The sequence below is a fragment of the Atractosteus spatula genome, chromosome 17 (genome assembly GCF_055471065.1).
Source record: "Atractosteus spatula isolate fAtrSpa1 chromosome 17, fAtrSpa1.hap1, whole genome shotgun sequence".
Classification (NCBI taxonomy): Eukaryota; Metazoa; Chordata; class Actinopteri; order Semionotiformes; family Lepisosteidae; genus Atractosteus; species Atractosteus spatula.
In genome coordinates this window covers 3,390,880-3,410,208 of record NC_142722.1, presented here as the reverse complement: position 1 = coordinate 3,410,208, position 19,329 = coordinate 3,390,880, and positions in this window count along the sequence as shown.

Here is a 19,329-nt window from a genome sequence, read left to right as displayed (position 1 = left end):
ATTTCTGCTGAAAAACACGTTTTGACAATTTCTGCACACTGGGGTTAAGGGCTGACTCAGTGTGCTCTTCTGAGGCAGGCAGTTACACTGCGATTCCAAGGGCTGAGAAAACGCGTTTATTTCGGGCTGAAAAACACGTTTTGAAAAGTGTGCTGTTCCTGCCCTATAACTTAAATGGGGGTGACCAAAGTTGCCAAAACGTGTTTATTTCTGCTGAAAAACACGTTTTGACAATTTCTGATCACTGAGGTTAAGGGCTGACTCAGTGTGCTCTTCTGAGCCAGGCAGTTACACTGCGATTCCAAGGGCTGAGAAAAAGCGTTTATTTCGGGCTGAAAAACACGTTTTGAAAACTGTGCTGTTCCTGCCCTATAACTTACATGGGGGTGACCAAAGTTGCCAAAACGTGTTTATTTCTGCTGAAAAACACGTTTTGACAATTTCTGATCACTGGGGTTAAGGGCTGATTCAGTGGGCTCTTCTGAGCCAGGCAGTTACACTGCGATTCCAAGGGCTGAGAAAAAGCGTTTATTTCGGGCTGAAAAACACGTTTTGAAAACTGTGCTGTTCCTGCCCTATAACTTACATGGGGGTGACCAAAGTTGCCAAAACGTGTTTATTTCTGCTAAAAAACACGTTTTGACAATTTCTGCACACTGGGGTTAAGGGCTGACTCAGTGTGCTCTTCTGAGCCAGGCAGTTACACTGCGATTCCAAGGGCTGAGAAAAAGCGTTTATTTCGGGCTGAAAAACACGTTTTGAAAACTGTGCTGTTCCTGCCCTATAAGTTACATGGGGGTGACCAAAGTTGCCAAAACGTGTTTATTTCTGCTGAAAAACACGTTTTGACAATTTCTGATCACTGGGGTTAAGGGCTGACTCAGTGTGCTCTTCTGAGCCAGGCAGTTACACTGCGATTCCAAGGGCTGAGAAAAAGCGTTTATTTCGGGCTGAAAAACACGTTTTGAAAACTGTGCTGTTCCTGCCCTATAAGTTACATGGTGGTGACCAAAGTTGCCAAAACGTGTTTATTTCTGCTGAAAAACACGTTTTGACAATTTCTGCACACTGGGGCTAAGGGCTGTCTCAGTGTGCTCTTCTGAGCCAGGCAGTTACACTGCGATTCTAAGGGCTGAGAAAACGCGTTTATTTCGGGCTGAAAAACACGTTTTGAAAAGTGTGCTGTTCCTGCCCTATAAGTTACATGGGGGTGACCAAAGTTGCCAAAACGTGTTTATTTCTGCTGAAAAACACGTTTTGACAATTTCTGATCACTGAGGTTAAGGGCTGACTCAGTGTGCTCTTCTGAGCCAGGCAGTTACATTGCGATTCCAAGGGCTGAGAAAACGCGTTTATTTCGGGCTGAAAAACACGTTTTGAAAATTGTGCTGTTCCTGCCCTATAACTTACATGGGGGTGACCAAAGTTGCCAAAACGTGTTTATTTCTGCTGAAAAACACGTTTTGACAATTTCTGATCACTGGGGTTAAGGGCTGATTCAGTGTACTCTTCTGAGCCAGGCAGTTACACTGCGATTCCAAGGGTTGAGAAAAAGCGTTTAATTCGGGCTGAAAAACACGTTTTGAAAACTGTGCTGTTCCTGACCTATAACTTACATGGGGGTGACCAAAGTTGCCAAAACGTGTTTATTTCTGCTGAAAAACACGTTTTGATAATTTTCTATCACGGGGGTTAAGGGCTGATTCAGTGTGCTCTTCTGAGCCAGGCAGTTACACTGCGATTCTAAGGGCTGAGAAAACGCGTTTATTTCGGACTGAAAAACACGTTTTGAAAACTGTGCTGTTCCTGCCCTATAAGTTACATGGGGGTGACCAAAGTTGCCAAAACGTGTTTCTTTCTGCTGAAAAACACGTTTTGACAATTTCTGATCACTGGGGTTAAGGGCTGACTCAGTGTGCTCTTCTGAGCCAGGCAGTTACACTGCGATTCCAAGGGCTGAGAAAAAGCGTTTATTTCGGGCTGAAAAACACGTTTTGAAAAGTGTGCTGTTCCTGCCCTATAAGTTACATGGTGGTGACCAAAGTTGCCAAAACGTGTTTATTTCTGCTGAAAAACACGTTTTGACAATTTCTGCACACTGGGGTTAAGGGCTGACTCAGTGTGCTCTTCTGAGGCAGGCAGTTACACTGCGATTCCAAGGGCTGAGAAAAAGCGTTTATTTCGGGCTGAAAAACACGTTTTGAAAAGTGTGCTGTTCCTGCCCTATAACTTAAATGGGGGTGACCAAAGTTGCCAAAACGTGTTTATTTCTGCTGAAAAACACGTTTTGACAATTTCTGATCACTGAGGTTAAGGGCTGACTCAGTGTGCTCTTCTGAGCCAGGCAGTTACACTGCGATTCCAAGGGCTGAGAAAAAGCGTTTATTTCGGGCTGAAAAATACGTTTTGAAAACTGTGCTGTTCCTGCCCTATAACTTACATGGGGGTGACCAAAGTTGCCAAAACGTGTTTATTTCTGCTGAAAAACACGTTTTGACAATTTCTGATCACTGGGGTTAAGGGCTGATTCAGTGGGCTCTTCTGAGCCAGGCAGTTACACTGCGATTCCAAGGGCTGAGAAAAAGCGTTTATTTCGGGCTGAAAAACACGTTTTGAAAACTGTGCTGTTCCTGCCCTATAACTTACATGGGGGTGACCAAAGTTGCCAAAACGTGTTTATTTCTGCTGAAAAACACGTTTTGACAATTTCTGATCACTGGGGTTAAGGGCTGATTCAGTGTGCTCTTCTGAGCCAGGCAGTTACACTGCGATTCCAAGGGCTGAGAAAAAGCGTTTATTTCGGGCTGAAAAACACGTTTTGAAAAGTGTGCTGTTCCTGCCCTATAACTTACATGGGGGTGACCAAAGTTGCCAAAACGTGTTTATTTCTGCTGAAAAACACGTTTTGACAATTTCTGCACACTGGGGTTAAGGGCTGACTCAGTGTGCTCTTCTGAGGCAGGCAGTTTCACTGCGATTCCAAGGGCTGAGAAAACGCGTTTATTTCGGGCTGAAAAACACGTTTTGAAAAGTGTGCTGTTCCTGCCCTATAACTTAAATGGGGGTGACCAAAGTTGCCAAAACATGTTTATTTCTGCTGAAAAACACGTTTTGACAATTTCTGATCACTGAGGTTAAGGGCTGACTCAGTGTGCTCTTCTGAGCCAGGCAGTTACACTGCGATTCCAAGGGCTGAGAAAAAGCGTTTATTTCGGGCTGAAAAACACGTTTTGAAAAGTGTGCTGTTCCTGCCCCATAACTTAAATGTGGGTGACCAAAGTTGCCAAAACGTGTTTATTTCTGCTGAAAAACACGTTTTGACAATTTCTGATCACTGAGGTTAAGGGCTGACTCAGTGTGCTCTTCTGAGCCAGGCAGTTACACTGCGATTCCAAGGGCTGAGAAAAAGCGTTTATTTCGGGCTGAAAAACACGTTTTGAAAACTGTGCTGTTCCTGCCCTATAACTTACATGGGGGTGACCAAAGTTGCCAAAACGTGTTTATTTCTGCTGAAAAACACGTTTTGACAATTTCTGATCACTGGGGTTAAGGGCTGATTCAGTGGGCTCTTCTGAGCCAGGCAGTTACACTGCGATTCCAAGGGCTGAGAAAAAGCGTTTATTTCGGGCTGAAAAACACGTTTTGAAAACTGTGCTGTTCCTGCCCTATAACTTACATGGGGGTGACCAAAGTTGCCAAAACGTGTTTATTTCTGCTGAAAAACACGTTTTGACAATTTCTGATTACTGGGGTTAAGGGCTGATTCAGTGTGCTCTTCTGAGCCAGGCAGTTACACTGCGATTCCAAGGGCTGAGAAAAAGCGTTTATTTCGGGCTGAAAAACACGTTTTGAAAAGTGTGCTGTTCCTGCCCTATAAGTTACATGGGGGTGACCAAAGTTGCCAAAACGTGTTTATTTCTGCTAAAAAACACGTTTTGACAATTTCTGCACACTGGGGTTAAGGGCTGACTCAGTGTGCTCTTCTGAGCCAGGCAGTTACACTGCGATTCTAAGGGCTGAGAAAACGCGTTTATTTCGGGCTGAAAAACACGTTTTGAAAAGTGTGCTGTTCCTGCCCTATAAGTTACATGGGGGTGACCAAAGTTGCCAAAACGTGTTTATTTCTGCTGAAAAACACGTTTTGACAATTTCTGATCACTGAGGTTAAGGGCTGACTCAGTGTGCTCTTCTGAGCCAGGCAGTTACACTGCGATTCCAAGGGCTGAGAAAAAGCGTTTATTTCGGCCTGAAAAACACGTTTTGAAAACTGTGCTGTTCCTGCCCTATAAGTTACATGGTGGTGACCAAAGTTGCCAAAACGTGTTTATTTCTGCTGAAAAACACGTTTTGACAATTTCTGCACACTGGGGTTAAGGGCTGACTCAGTGTGCTCTTCTGAGGCAGGCAGTTACACTGCGATTCCAAGGGCTGAGAAAACGCGTTTATTTCGGGCTGAAAAACACGTTTTGAAAAGTGTGCTGTTCCTGCCCTATAACTTAAATGGGGGTGACCAAAGTTGCCAAAACGTGTTTATTTCTGCTGAAAAACACGTTTTGACAATTTCTGATCACTGAGGTTAAGGGCTGACTCAGTGTGCTCTTCTGAGCCAGGCAGTTACACTGCGATTCCAAGGGCTGAGAAAAAGCGTTTATTTCGGCCTGAAAAACACGTTTTGAAAACTGTGCTGTTCCTGCCCTATAACTTACATGGGGGTGACCAAAGTTGCCAAAACGTGTTTATTTCTGCTGAAAAACACGTTTTGACAATTTCTGATCACTGGGGTTAAGGGCTGATTCAGTGGGCTCTTCTTAGCCAGGCAGTTACACTGCGATTCCAAGGGCTGAGAAAAAGCGTTTATTTCGGGCTGAAAAACACGTTTTGAAAACTGTGCTGTTCCTGCCCTATAACTTACATGGGGGTGACCAAAGTTGCCAAAACGTGTTTATTTCTGCTGAAAAACACGTTTTGACAATTTCTGATCACTGGGGTTAAGGGCTGACTCAGTGTGCTCTTCTGAGCCAGGCAGTTACACTGCGATTCCAAGGGCTGAGAAAACGCGTTTATTTCGGGCTGAAAAACACGTTTTGAAAACTGTGCTGTTCCTGCCCTATAACTTAAATGGGGGTGACCAAAGTTGCCAAAACGTGTTTATTTCTGCTGAAAAACTCGTTTTGACAATTTCTGCACACTGGGGTTAAGGGCTGACTCAGTGTGCTCTTCTGAGCCAGGCAGTTACACTGCGATTCCAAGGGCTGAGAAAAAGCGTTTATTTCGGTCTGAAAAACACGTTTTGAAAACTGTGCTGTTCCTGCCCTATAACTTACATGGGGGTGACCAAAGTTGCCAAAACGTGTTTATTTCTGCTGAAAAACACGTTTTGACAATTTCTGCACACTGGGGTTAAGGGCTGACTCAGTGTGCTCTTCTGAGCCAGGCAGTTACACTGCGATTCTAAGGTCTGAGAAAATGCGTTTATTTTGGGCTGAAAAACACGTTTTAAAAAGTTTGCTGTTCCTGCCCTATAAGTTACATGGGGGTGACCAAAGTTGCCAAAACGTGTTTATTTCTGCTGAAAAACACGTTTTGACAATTTCTGATCACTGGGGTTAAGGGCTGACTCAGTGTGCTCTTCTGAGCCAGGCAGTTACACTGCGATTCCAAGGGCTGAGAAAAAGCGTTTATTTCGGGCTGAAAAACACGTTTTGAAAACTGTGCTGTTCCTGCCCTATAACTTACATGGGGGTGACCAAAGTTGCCAAAACGTGTTTATTTCTGCTGAAAAACACGTTTTGATAATTTCTGATCACTGGGGTTAAGGGCTGATTCAGTGTGCTCTTCTGAGCCAGGCAGTTACACTGCGATTCCAAGGGCTGAGAAAAAGCGTTTATTTCGGTCTGAAAAACACGTTTTGAAAACTGTGCTGTTCCTGCCCTATAACTTAAATGGGGGTGACCAAAGTTGCCAAAACGTGTTTATTTCTGCTGAAAAACTCGTTTTGACAATTTCTGCACACTGGGGTTAAGGGCTGACTCAGTGTGCTCTTCTGAGCCAGGCAGTTACACTGCGATTCTAAGGGCTGAGAAAACGCGTTTATTTCGGGCTGAAAAACACGTTTTGAAAACTGTGCTGTTCCTGCCCTATAAGTTACATGGGGGTGACCAAAGTTGCCAAAACGTGTTTATTTCTGCTGAAAAACACGTTTTGACAATTTCTGATCACTGGGGTTAAGGGCTGATTCGGTGGGCTCTTCTGAGGCAGGCAGTTACACTGCGATTCCAAGGGCTGAGAAAACGCGTTTATTTCGGGCTGAAAAACACGTTTTGAAAACTGTGCTGTTCCTGCCCTATAACTTAAATGGGGGTGACCAAAGTTGCCAAAACGTGTTTATTTCTGCTGAAAAGCTCGTTTTGACAATTTCTGCACACTGTTGTTAAGGGCTGACTCAGTGTGCTCTTCTGAGCCAGGCAGTTACACTGCGATTCCAAGGGCTGAGAAAAAGCGTTTATTCCGGGCTGAAAAACACGTTTTGAAAACTGTACTGTTCCTGCCCTATAAGTTACATGGGGGTGACCAAAGTTGCCAAAACGTGTTTATTTCTGCTGAAAAACACGTTTTGACAATTTCTGCACACTGGGGTTAAGGGCTGACTCAGTGTGCTCTTCTGAGCCAGGCAGTTACACTGCGATTCTAAGGGCTGAGAAAAAGCGTTTATTTCGGGCTGAAAAACACGTTTTGAAAACTGTGCTGTTCCTGCCCTATAACTTACATGGGGGTGACCAAAGTTGCCAAAACGTGTTTATTTCTGCTGAAAAACACGTTTTGACAATTTCTGATCACTGGGGTTAAGGGCTGATTCAGTGTGCTTTTCTGAGCCAGGCAGTTACACTGCGATTCTAAGGGCTGAGAAAACGCGTTTATTTCGGGCTGAAAAACACGTTTTGAAAGTGTGCTGTTCCTGCCCTATAAGTTAAATGGGGGTGACCAAAGTTGCCAAAACGTGTTTATTTCTGCTGAAAAACACGTTTTGACAATTTCTGATCACTGAGGTTAAGGGCTGACTCAGTGTGCTCTTCTGAGCCAGGCAGTTACACTGCGATTCCAAGGGCTGAGAAAAAGCGTTTATTTCGGGCTGAAAATCACGTTTTGAAAACTGTGCTGTTCCTGCCCTATAACTTACATGGGGGTGACCAAAGTTGCCAAAACGTGTTTATTTCTGCTGAAAAACACGTTTTGACAATTTCTGATCACTGGGGTTAAGGGCTGATTCAGTGGGCTCTTCTGAGCCAGGCAGTTACACTGCGATTCCAAGGGCTGAGAAAAAGCGTTTATTTCGGGCTGAAAAACACGTTTTGAAAACTGTGCTGTTCCTGCCCTATAACTTACATGGGGGTGACCAAAGTTGCCAAAACGTGTTTATTTCTGCTGAAAAACACGTTTTGACAATTTCTGATCACTGGGGTTAAGGGCTGATTCAGTGTGCTCTTTTGAGCCAGGCAGTTACACTGCGATTCCAAGGGTTGAGAAAAAGCGTTTATTTCGGGCTGAAAAACACGTTTTGAAAAGTGTGCTGTTCCTGCCCTATAAGTTACATGGGGGTGACCAAAGTTGCCAAAACGTGTTTATTTCTGCTAAAAAACACGTTTTGACAATTTCTGCACACTGGGGTTAAGGGCTAACTCAGTGTGCTCTTCTGAGCCAGGCAGTTACACTGCGATTCCAAGGGCTGAGAAAAAGCGTTTATTTCGGGCTGAAAAACACGTTTTGAAAACTGTGCTGTTCCTGCCCTATAACTTACATGGGGGTGACCAAAGTTGCCAAAACGTGTTTATTTCTGCTGAAAAACACGTTTTGACAATTTCTGCACACTGGGGTTAAGGGCTGACTCAGTGTGCTCTTCTGAGCCAGGCAGTTACACTGCGATTCTAAGGGCTGAGAAAACGCGTTTATTTCGGGCTGAAAAACACGTTTTGAAAAGTGTGCTGTTCCTGCCCTATAACTTACATGGGGGTGACCAAAGTTGCCAAAACGTGTTTATTTCTGCTGAAAAACACGTTTTGACAATTTCTGATCACTGGGGTTAAGGGCTGACTCAGTGTGCTCTTCTGAGCCAGGCAGTTACACTGCGATTCCAAGGGCTGAGAAAACGCGTTTATTTCGGGCTGAAAAACACGTTTTGAAAACTGTGCTGTTCCTGCCCTATAACTTACATGGGGGTGACCAAAGTTGCCAAAACGTGTTTATTTCTGCTGAAAAACACGTTTTGATAATTTTCTATCACGGGGGTTAAGGGCTGATTCAGTGTGCTCTTCTGAGCCAGGCAGTTACACTGCGATTCTAAGGGCTGAGAAAACGCGTTTATTTCGGGCTGAAAAACACGTTTTGAAAACTGTGCTGTTCCTGCCCTATAAGTTACATGGGGGTGACCAAAGTTGCCAAAACGTGTTTCTTTCTGCTGAAAAACACGTTTTGACAATTTCTGATCACTGGGGTTAAGGGCTGACTCAGTGTGCTCTTCTGAGGCAGGCAGTTACACTGCGATTCCAAGGGCTGAGAAAAAGCGTTTATTTCGGGCTGAAAAACACGTTTTGAAAAGTGTGCTGTTCCTGCCCTATAAGTTACATGGTGGTGACCAAAGTTGCCAAAACGTGTTTATTTCTGCTGAAAAACACGTTTTGACAATTTCTGCACACTGGGGTTAAGGGCTGACTCAGTGTGCTCTTCTGAGGCAGGCAGTTACACTGCGATTCCAAGGGCTGAGAAAACGCGTTTATTTCGGGCTGAAAAACACGTTTTGAAAAGTGTGCTGTTCCTGCCCTATAACTTAAATGGGGGTGACCAAAGTTGCCAAAACGTGTTTATTTCTGCTGAAAAACACGTTTTGACAATTTCTGATCACTGAGGTTAAGGGCTGACTCAGTGTGCTCTTCTGAGCCAGGCAGTTACACTGCGATTCCAAGGGCTGAGAAAAAGCGTTTATTTCGGGCTGAAAAACACGTTTTGAAAACTGTGCTGTTACTGCCCTATAACTTACATGGGGGTGACCAAAGTTGCCAAAACGTGTTTATTTCTGCTGAAAAACACGTTTTGACAATTTCTGATCACTGGGGTTAAGGGCTGACTCAGTGTGCTCTTCTGAGCCAGGCAGTTACACTGCGATTCCAAGGGCTGAGAAAACGCGTTTATTTCGGGCTGAAAAACACGTTTTGAAAAGTGTGCTGTTCCTGCCCTATAAGTTACATGGTGGTGACCAAAGTTGCCAAAACGTGTTTATTTCTGCTGAAAAACACGTTTTGACAATTTCTGCACACTGGGGTTAAGGGCTGACTCAGTGTGCTCTTCTGAGGCAGGCAGTTACACTGCGATTCCAAGGGCTGAGAAAAAGCGTTTATTTCGGGCTGAAAAACACGTTTTGAAAAGTGTGCTGTTCCTGCCCTATAACTTAAATGGGGGTGACCAAAGTTGCCAAAACGTGTTTATTTCTGCTGAAAAACACGTTTTGACAATTTCTGATCACTGAGGTTAAGGGCTGACTCAGTGTGCTCTTCTGAGCCAGGCAGTTACACTGCGATTCCAAGGGCTGAGAAAAAGCGTTTATTTCGGGCTGAAAAACACGTTTTGAAAACTGTGCTGTTCCTGCCCTATAACTTACATGGGGGTGACCAAAGTTGCCAAAACGTGTTTATTTCTGCTGAAAAACACGTTTTGACAATTTCTGATCACTGGGGTTAAGGGCTGATTCAGTGTGCTCTTCTGAGCCAGGCAGTTACACTGCGATTCCAAGGGCTGAGAAAAAGCGTTTATTTCGGGCTGAAAAACACGTTTTGAAAAGTGTGCTGTTCCTGCCCTATAACTTACATGGGGGTGACCAAAGTTGCCAAAACGTGTTTATTTCTGCTGAAAAACACGTTTTGACAATTTCTGCACACTGGGGTTAAGGGCTGACTCAGTGTGCTCTTCTGAGGCAGGCAGTTACACTGCGATTCCAAGGGCTGAGAAAACGCGTTTATTTCGGGCTGAAAAACACGTTTTGAAAAGTGTGCTGTTCCTGCCCTATAACTTAAATGGGGGTGACCAAAGTTGCCAAAACATGTTTATTTCTGCTGAAAAACACGTTTTGACAATTTCTGATCACTGAGGTTAAGGGCTGACTCAGTGTGCTCTTCTGAGCCAGGCAGTTACACTGCGATTCCAAGGGCTGAGAAAAAGCGTTTATTTCGGGCTGAAAAACACGTTTTGAAAAGTGTGCTGTTCCTGCCCCATAACTTAAATGTGGGTGACCAAAGTTGCCAAAACGTGTTTATTTCTGCTGAAAAACACGTTTTGACAATTTCTGATCACTGAGGTTAAGGGCTGACTCAGTGTGCTCTTCTGAGCCAGGCAGTTACACTGCGATTCCAAGGGCTGAGAAAAAGCGTTTATTTCGGGCTGAAAAACACGTTTTGAAAACTGTGCTGTTCCTGCCCTATAACTTACATGGGGGTGACCAAAGTTGCCAAAACGTGTTTATTTCTGCTGAAAAACACGTTTTGACAATTTCTGATCACTGGGGTTAAGGGCTGATTCAGTGGGCTCTTCTGAGCCAGGCAGTTACACTGCGATTCCAAGGGCTGAGAAAAAGCGTTTATTTCGGGCTGAAAAACACGTTTTGAAAACTGTGCTGTTCCTGCCCTATAACTTACATGGGGGTGACCAAAGTTGCCAAAACGTGTTTATTTCTGCTGAAAAACACGTTTTGACAATTTCTGATCACTGGGGTTAAGGGCTGATTCAGTGTGCTCTTCTGAGCCAGGCAGTTACACTGCGATTCCAAGGGCTGAGAAAAAGCGTTTATTTCGGGCTGAAAAACACGTTTTGAAAAGTGTGCTGTTCCTGCCCTATAAGTTACATGGGGGTGACCAAAGTTGCCAAAACGTGTTTATTTCTGCTAAAAAACACGTTTTGACAATTTCTGCACACTGGGGTTAAGGGCTGACTCAGTGTGCTCTTCTGAGCCAGGCAGTTACACTGCGATTCTAAGGGCTGAGAAAACGCGTTTATTTCGGGCTGAAAAACACGTTTTGAAAAGTGTGCTGTTCCTGCCCTATAAGTTACATGGGGGTGACCAAAGTTGCCAAAACGTGTTTATTTCTGCTGAAAAACACGTTTTGACAATTTCTGATCACTGAGGTTAAGGGCTGACTCAGTGTGCTCTTCTGAGCCAGGCAGTTACACTGCGATTCCAAGGGCTGAGAAAAAGCGTTTATTTCGGCCTGAAAAACACGTTTTGAAAACTGTGCTGTTCCTGCCCTATAAGTTACATGGTGGTGACCAAAGTTGCCAAAACGTGTTTATTTCTGCTGAAAAACACGTTTTGACAATTTCTGCACACTGGGGTTAAGGGCTGACTCAGTGTGCTCTTCTGAGGCAGGCAGTTACACTGCGATTCCAAGGGCTGAGAAAACGCGTTTATTTCGGGCTGAAAAACACGTTTTGAAAAGTGTGCTGTTCCTGCCCTATAACTTAAATGGGGGTGACCAAAGTTGCCAAAACGTGTTTATTTCTGCTGAAAAACACGTTTTGACAATTTCTGATCACTGAGGTTAAGGGCTGACTCAGTGTGCTCTTCTGAGCCAGGCAGTTACACTGCGATTCCAAGGGCTGAGAAAAAGCGTTTATTTCGGGCTGAAAAACACGTTTTGAAAACTGTGCTGTTCCTGCCCTATAACTTACATGGGGGTGACCAAAGTTGCCAAAACGTGTTTATTTCTGCTGAAAAACACGTTTTGACAATTTCTGATCACTGGGGTTAAGGGCTGATTCAGTGGGCTCTTCTGAGCCAGGCAGTTACACTGCGATTCCAAGGGCTGAGAAAAAGCGTTTATTTCGGGCTGAAAAACACGTTTTGAAAACTGTGCTGTTCCTGCCCTATAACTTACATGGGGGTGACCAAAGTTGCCAAAACGTGTTTATTTCTGCTGAAAAACACGTTTTGACAATTTCTGATCACTGGGGTTAAGGGCTGACTCAGTGTGCTCTTCTGAGCCAGGCAGTTACACTGCGATTCCAAGGGCTGAGAAAAAGCGTTTATTTCGGGCTGAAAAACACGTTTTGAAAAGTGTGCTGTTCCTGCCCTATAAGTTACATGGGGGTGACCAAAGTTGCCAAAACGTGTTTATTTCTGCTGAAAAACACGTTTTGACAATTTCTGATCACTGGGGTTAAGGGCTGATTCGGTGGGCTCTTCTGAGGCAGGCAGTTACACTGCGATTCCAAGGGCTGAGAAAACGCGTTTATTTCGGGCTGAAAAACACGTTTTGAAAACTGTGCTGTTCCTGCCCTATAACTTACATGGGGGTGACCAAAGTTGCCAAAACGTGTTTATTTCTGCTGAAAAACACGTTTTGACAATTTCTGCACACTGGGGTTAAGGGCTGACTCAGTGTGCTCTTCTGAGCCAGGCAGTTACACTGCGATTCTAAGGTCTGAGAAAATGCGTTTATTTTGGGCTGAAAAACACGTTTTGAAAAGTTTGCTGTTCCTGCCCTATAAGTTACATGGGGGTGACCAAAGTTGCCAAAACGTGTTTATTTCTGCTGAAAAACACGTTTTGACAATTTCTGATCACTGTGGTTAAGGGCTGACTCAGTGTGCTCTTCTGAGCCAGGCAGTTACACTGCGATTCCAAGGGCTGAGAAAAAGCGTTTATTTCGGGCTGAAAAACACGTTTTGAAAACTGTGCTGTTCCTGCCCTATAACTTACATGGGGGTGACCAAAGTTGCCAAAACGTGTTTATTTCTGCTGAAAAACACGTTTTGATAATTTCTGATCACTGGGGTTAAGGGCTGATTCAGTGTGCTCTTCTGAGCCAGGCAGTTACACTGCGATTCCAAGGGCTGAGAAAAAGCGTTTATTTCGGTCTGAAAAACAGTTCCTGCCCTATAACTTAAATGGGGGTGACCAAAGTTGCCAAAACGTGTTTATTTCTGCTGAAAAACTCGTTTTGACAATTTCTGCACACTGGGGTTAAGGGCTGACTCAGTGTGCTCTTCTGAGCCAGGCAGTTACACTGCGATTCTAAGGGCTGAGAAAACGCGTTTATTTCGGGCTGAAAAACACGTTTTGAAAACTGTGCTGTTCCTGCCCTATAAGTTACATGGGGGTGACCAAAGTTGCCAAAACGTGTTTATTTCTGCTGAAAAACACGTTTTGACAATTTCTGATCACTGGGGTTAAGGGCTGATTCGGTGGGCTCTTCTGAGGCAGGCAGTTACACTGCGATTCCAAGGGCTGAGAAAACGCGTTTATTTCGGGCTGAAAAACACGTTTTGAAAACTGTGCTGTTCCTGCCCTATAACTTAAATGGGGGTGACCAAAGTTGCCAAAACGTGTTTATTTCTGCTGAAAAGCTCGTTTTGACAATTTCTGCACACTGGGGTTAAGGGCTGACTCAGTGTGCTCTTCTGAGCCAGGCAGTTACACTGCGATTCCAAGGGCTGAGAAAAAGCGTTTATTCCGGGCTGAAAAACACGTTTTGAAAACTGTACTGTTCCTGCCCTATAAGTTACATGGGGGTGACCAAAGTTGCCAAAACGTGTTTATTTCTGCTGAAAAATACGTTTTGACAATTTCTGCACACTGGGGTTAAGGGCTGACTCAGTGTGCTCTTCTGAGCCAGGCAGTTACACTGCGATTCTAAGGGCTGAGAAAAAGCGTTTATTTCGGGCTGAAATACACGTTTTGAAAACTGTGCTGTTCCTGCCCTATAACTTACATGGGGGTGACCAAAGTTGCCAAAACGTGTTTATTTCTGCTGAAAAACACGTTTTGACAATTTCTGATCACTGGGGTTAAGGGCTGATTCAGTGTGCTTTTCTGAGCCAGGCAGTTACACTGCGATTCTAAGGGCTGAGAAAACGCGTTTATTTCGGGCTGAAAAACACGTTTTGAAAGTGTGCTGTTCCTGCCCTATAAGTTAAATGGGGGTGACCAAAGTTGCCAAAACGTGTTTATTTCTGCTGAAAAACACGTTTTGACAATTTCTGATCACTGAGGTTAAGGGCTGACTCAGTGTGCTCTTCTGAGCCAGGCAGTTACACTGCGATTCCAAGGGCTGAGAAAAAGCGTTTATTTCGGGCTGAAAAACACGTTTTGAAAACTGTGCTGTTCCTGCCCTATAACTTACATGGGGGTGACCAAAGTTGCCAAAACGTGTTTATTTCTGCTGAAAAACACGTTTTGACAATTTCTGATCACTGGGGTTAAGGGCTGATTCAGTGGGCTCTTCTGAGCCAGGCAGTTACACTGCGATTCCAAGGGCTGAGAAAAAGCGTTTATTTCGGGCTGAAAAACACGTTTTGAAAACTGTGCTGTTCCTGCCCTATAACTTACATGGGGGTGACCAAAGTTGCCAAAACGTGTTTATTTCTGCTGAAAAACACGTTTTGACAATTTCTGATCACTGGGGTTAAGGGCTGATTCAGTGTGCTCTTCTGAGCCAGGCAGTTACACTGCGATTCCAAGGGTTGAGAAAAAGCGTTTATTTCGGGCTGAAAAACACGTTTTGAAAAGTGTGCTGTTCCTGCCCTATAAGTTACATGGGGGTGACCAAAGTTGCCAAAACGTGTTTATTTCTGCTAAAAAACACGTTTTGACAATTTCTGCACACTGGGGTTAAGGGCTGACTCAGTGTGCTCTTCTGAGCCAGGCAGTTACACTGCGATTCCAAGGGCTGAGAAAAAGCGTTTATTTCGGGCTGAAAAACACGTTTTGAAAACTGTGCTGTTCCTGCCCTATAACTTACATGGGGGTGACCAAAGTTGCCAAAACGTGTTTATTTCTGCTGAAAAACACGTTTTGACAATTTCTGCACACTGGGGTTAAGGGCTGACTCAGTGTGCTCTTCTGAGCCAGGCAGTTACACTGCGATTCTAAGGGCTGAGAAAACGCGTTTATTTCGGGCTGAAAAACACGTTTTGAAAAGTGTGCTGTTCCTGCCCTATAACTTACATGGGGGTGACCAAAGTTGCCAAAACGTGTTTATTTCTGCTGAAAAACACGTTTTGACAATTTCTGATCACTGGGGTTAAGGGCTGACTCAGTGTGCTCTTCTGAGCCAGGCAGTTACACTGCGATTCCAAGGGCTGAGAAAACGCGTTTATTTCGGGCTGAAAAACACGTTTTGAAAACTGTGCTGTTCCTGCCCTATAACTTACATGGGGGTGACCAAAGTTGCCAAAACGTGTTTATTTCTGCTGAAAAACACGTTTTGATAATTTTCTATCACGGGGGTTAAGGGCTGATTCAGTGTGCTCTTCTGAGCCAGGCAGTTACACTGCGATTCTAAGGGCTGAGAAAACGCGTTTATTTCGGGCTGAAAAACATGTTTTGAAAACTGTGCTGTTCCTGCCCTATAAGTTACATGGGGGTGACCAAAGTTGCCAAAACGTGTTTCTTTCTGCTGAAAAACACGTTTTGACAATTTCTGATCACTGGGGTTAAGGGCTGACTCAGTGTGCTCTTCTGAGCCAGGCAGTTACACTGCGATTCCAAGGGCTGAGAAAAAGCGTTTATTTCGGGCTGAAAAACACGTTTTGAAAAGTGTGCTGTTCCTGCCCTATAAGTTACATGGTGGTGACCAAAGTTGCCAAAACGTGTTTATTTCTGCTGAAAAACACGTTTTGACAATTTCTGATCACTGAGGTTAAGGGCTGACTCAGTGTGCTCTTCTGAGCCAGGCAGTTACACTGCGATTCCAAGGGCTGACAAAAAGCGTTTATTTCGGGCTGAAAAACACGTTTTGAAAACTGTGCTGTTCCTGCCCTATAACTTACATGGGGGTGACCAAAGTTGCCAAAACGTGTTTATTTCTGCTGAAAAACACGTTTTGACAATTTCTGCACACTGGGGTTAAGGGCTGACTCAGTGTGCTCTTCTGAGCCAGGCAGTTACACTGCGATTCTAAGGGCTGAGAAAACGCGTTTATTTCGGGCTGAAAAACACGTTTTGAAAAGTGTGCTGTTCCTGCCCTATAACTTACATGGGGGTGACCAAAGTTGCCAAAACGTGTTTATTTCTGCTGAAAAACACGTTTTGACAATTTCTGATCACTGAGGTTAAGGGCTGACTCAGTGTGCTCTTCTGAGCCAGGCAGTTACACTGCGATTCCAAGGGCTGAGAAAAAGCGTTTATTTCGGCCTGAAAAACACGTTTTGAAAACTGTGCTGTTCCTGCCCTATAACTTACATGGGGGTGACCAAAGTTGCCAAAACGTGTTTATTTCTGCTGAAAAACACGTTTTGACAATTTCTGATCACTGGGGTTAAGGGCTGACTCAGTGTGCTCTTCTGAGCCAGGCAGTTACACTGCGATTCCAAGGGCTGAGAAAAAGCGTTTATTTCGGGCTGAAAAACACGTTTTGAAAACTGTGCTGTTCCTGCCCTATAAGTTACATGGGGGTGACCAAAGTTGCCAAAACGTGTTTATTTCTGCTGAAAAACACATTTTGACAATTTCTGATCACTGGGGTTAAGGGCTGACTCAGTGTGCTCTTCTGAGCCAGGCAGTTACACTGCGATTCCAAGGGCTGAGAAAAAGCGTTTATTTCGGGCTGAAAAACACGTTTTGAAAACTGTGCTGTTCCTGCCCTATAAGTTACATGGTGGTGACCAAAGTTGCCAAAACGTGTTTATTTCTGCTGAAAAACACGTTTTGACAATTTCTGCACACTGGGGTTAAGGGCTGACTCAGTGTGCTCTTCTGAGCCAGGCAGTTACACTGCGATTCTAAGGGCTGAGAAAACGCGTTTATTTCGGGCTGAAAAACACGTTTTGAAAAGTGTGCTGTTCCTGCCCTATAAGTTACATGGGAGTGACCAAAGTTGCCAAAACGTGTTTATTTCTGCTGAAAAACACGTTTTGACAATTTCTGATCACTGAGGTTAAGGGCTGACTCAGTGTGCTCTTCTGAGCCAGGCAGTTACACTGCGATTCCAAGGGCTGAGAAAAAGCGTTTATTTCGGGCTGAAAAACACGTTTTGAAAACTGTGCTGTTACTGCCCTATAACTTACATGGGGGTGACCAAAGTTGCCAAAACGTGTTTATTTCTGCTGAAAAACACGTTTTGACAATTTCTGATCACTGGGGTTAAGGGCTGACTCAGTGTGCTCTTCTGAGCCAGGCAGTTACACTGCGATTCCAAGGGCTGAGAAAAAGCGTTTATTTCGGGCTGAAAAACACGTTTTGAAAAGTGTGCTGTTCCTGCCCTATAAGTTACATGGTGGTGACCAAAGTTGCCAAAACGTGTTTATTTCTGCTGAAAAACACGTTTTGACAATTTCTGCACACTGGGGTTAAGGGCTGACTCAGTGTGCTCTTCTGAGGCAGGCAGTTACACTGCGATTCCAAGGGCTGAGAAAAAGCGTTTATTTCGGGCTGAAAAACACGTTTTGAAAAGTGTGCTGTTCCTGCCCTATAACTTAAATGGGGGTGACCAAAGTTGCCAAAACGTGTTTATTTCTGCTGAAAAACACGTTTTGACAATTTCTGATCACTGAGGTTAAGGGCTGACTCAGTGTGCTCTTCTGAGCCAGGCAGTTACACTGCGATTCCAAGGGCTGAGAAAAAGCGTTTATTTCGGGCTGAAAAACACGTTTTGAAAACTGTGCTGTTCCTGCCCTATAACTTACATGGGGGTGACCAAAGTTGCCAAAACGTGTTTATTTCTGCTGAAAAACACGTTTTGACAATTTCTGATCACTGGGGTTAAGGGCTGATTCAGTGGGCTCTTCTGAGCCAGGCAGTTACACTGCGATTCCAAGGGCTGAGAAAAAGCGTTTATTTCGGGCTGAAAAACACGTTTTGAAAACTGTGCTGTTCCTGCCCTATAACTTACATGGGGGTGACCAAAGTTGCCAAAACGTGTTTATTTCTGCTGAAAAACACGTTTTGACAATTTCTGATCACTGGGGTTAAGGGCTGATTCAGTGTGCTCTTCTGAGCCAGGCAGTTACACTGCGATTCCAAGGGCTGAGAAAAAGCGTTTATTTCGGGCTGAAAAACACGTTTTGAAAAGTGTGCTGTTCCTGCCCTATAACTTACATGGGGGTGACCAAAGTTGCCAAAACGTGTTTATTTCTGCTGAAAAACACGTTTTGACAATTTCTGATCACTGAGGTTAAGGGCTGACTCAGTGTGCTCTTCTGAGCCAGGCAGTTACACTGCGATTCCAAGGGCTGAGAAAAAGCGTTTATTTCGGGCTGAAAAACACGTTTTGAAAAGTGTGCTGTTCCTGCCCCATAACTTAAATGTGGGTGACCAAAGTTGCCAAAACGTGTTTATTTCTGCTGAAAAACACGTTTTGACAATTTCTGATCACTGAGGTTAAGGGCTGACTCAGTGTGCTCTTCTGAGCCAGGCAATTACACTGCGATTCCAAGGGCTGAGAAAAAGCGTTTATTTCGGGCTGAAAAACACGTTTTGAAAACTGTGCTGTTCCTGCCCTATAACTTACATGGGGGTGACCAAAGTTGCCAAAACGTGTTTATTTCTGCTGAAAAACACGTTTTGACAATTTCTGATCACTGGGGTTAAGGGCTGATTCAGTGGGCTCTTCTGAGCCAGGCAGTTACACTGCGATTCCAAGGGCTGAGAAAAAGCGTTTATTTCGGGCTGAAAAACACGTTTTGAAAACTGTGCTGTTCCTGCCCTATAACTTACATGGGGGTGACCAAAGTTGCCAAAACGTGTTTATTTCTGCTGAAAAACACGTTTTGACAATTTCTGATCACTGGGGTTAAGGGCTGATTCAGTGTGCTCTTCTGAGCCAGGCAGTTACACTGCGATTCCAAGGGCTGAGAAAAAGCGTTTATTTCGGGCTGAAAAACACGTTTTGAAAAGTGTGCTGTTCCTGCCCTATAAGTTACATGGGGGTGACCAAAGTTGCCAAAACGTGTTTATTTCTCCTGAAAAACACGTTTTGACAATTTCTGATCACTGGGGTTAAGGGCTGATTCGGTGGGCTCTTCTGAGGCAGGCAGTTACACTGCGATTCCAAGGGCTGAGAAAACGCGTTTATTTCGGGCTGAAAAACACGTTTTGAAAACTGTGCTGTTCCTGCCCTATAACTTACATGGGGGTGACCAAAGTTGCCAAAACGTGTTTATTTCTGCTGAAAAACACGTTTTGACAATTTCTGCACACTGGGGTTAAGGGCTGACTCAGTGTGCTCTTCTGAGCCAGGCAGTTACACTGCGATTCTAAGGTCTGAGAAAATGCGTTTATTTTGGGCTGAAAAACACGTTTTGAAAAGTTTGCTGTTCCTGCCCTATAAGTTACATGGGGGTGACCAAAGT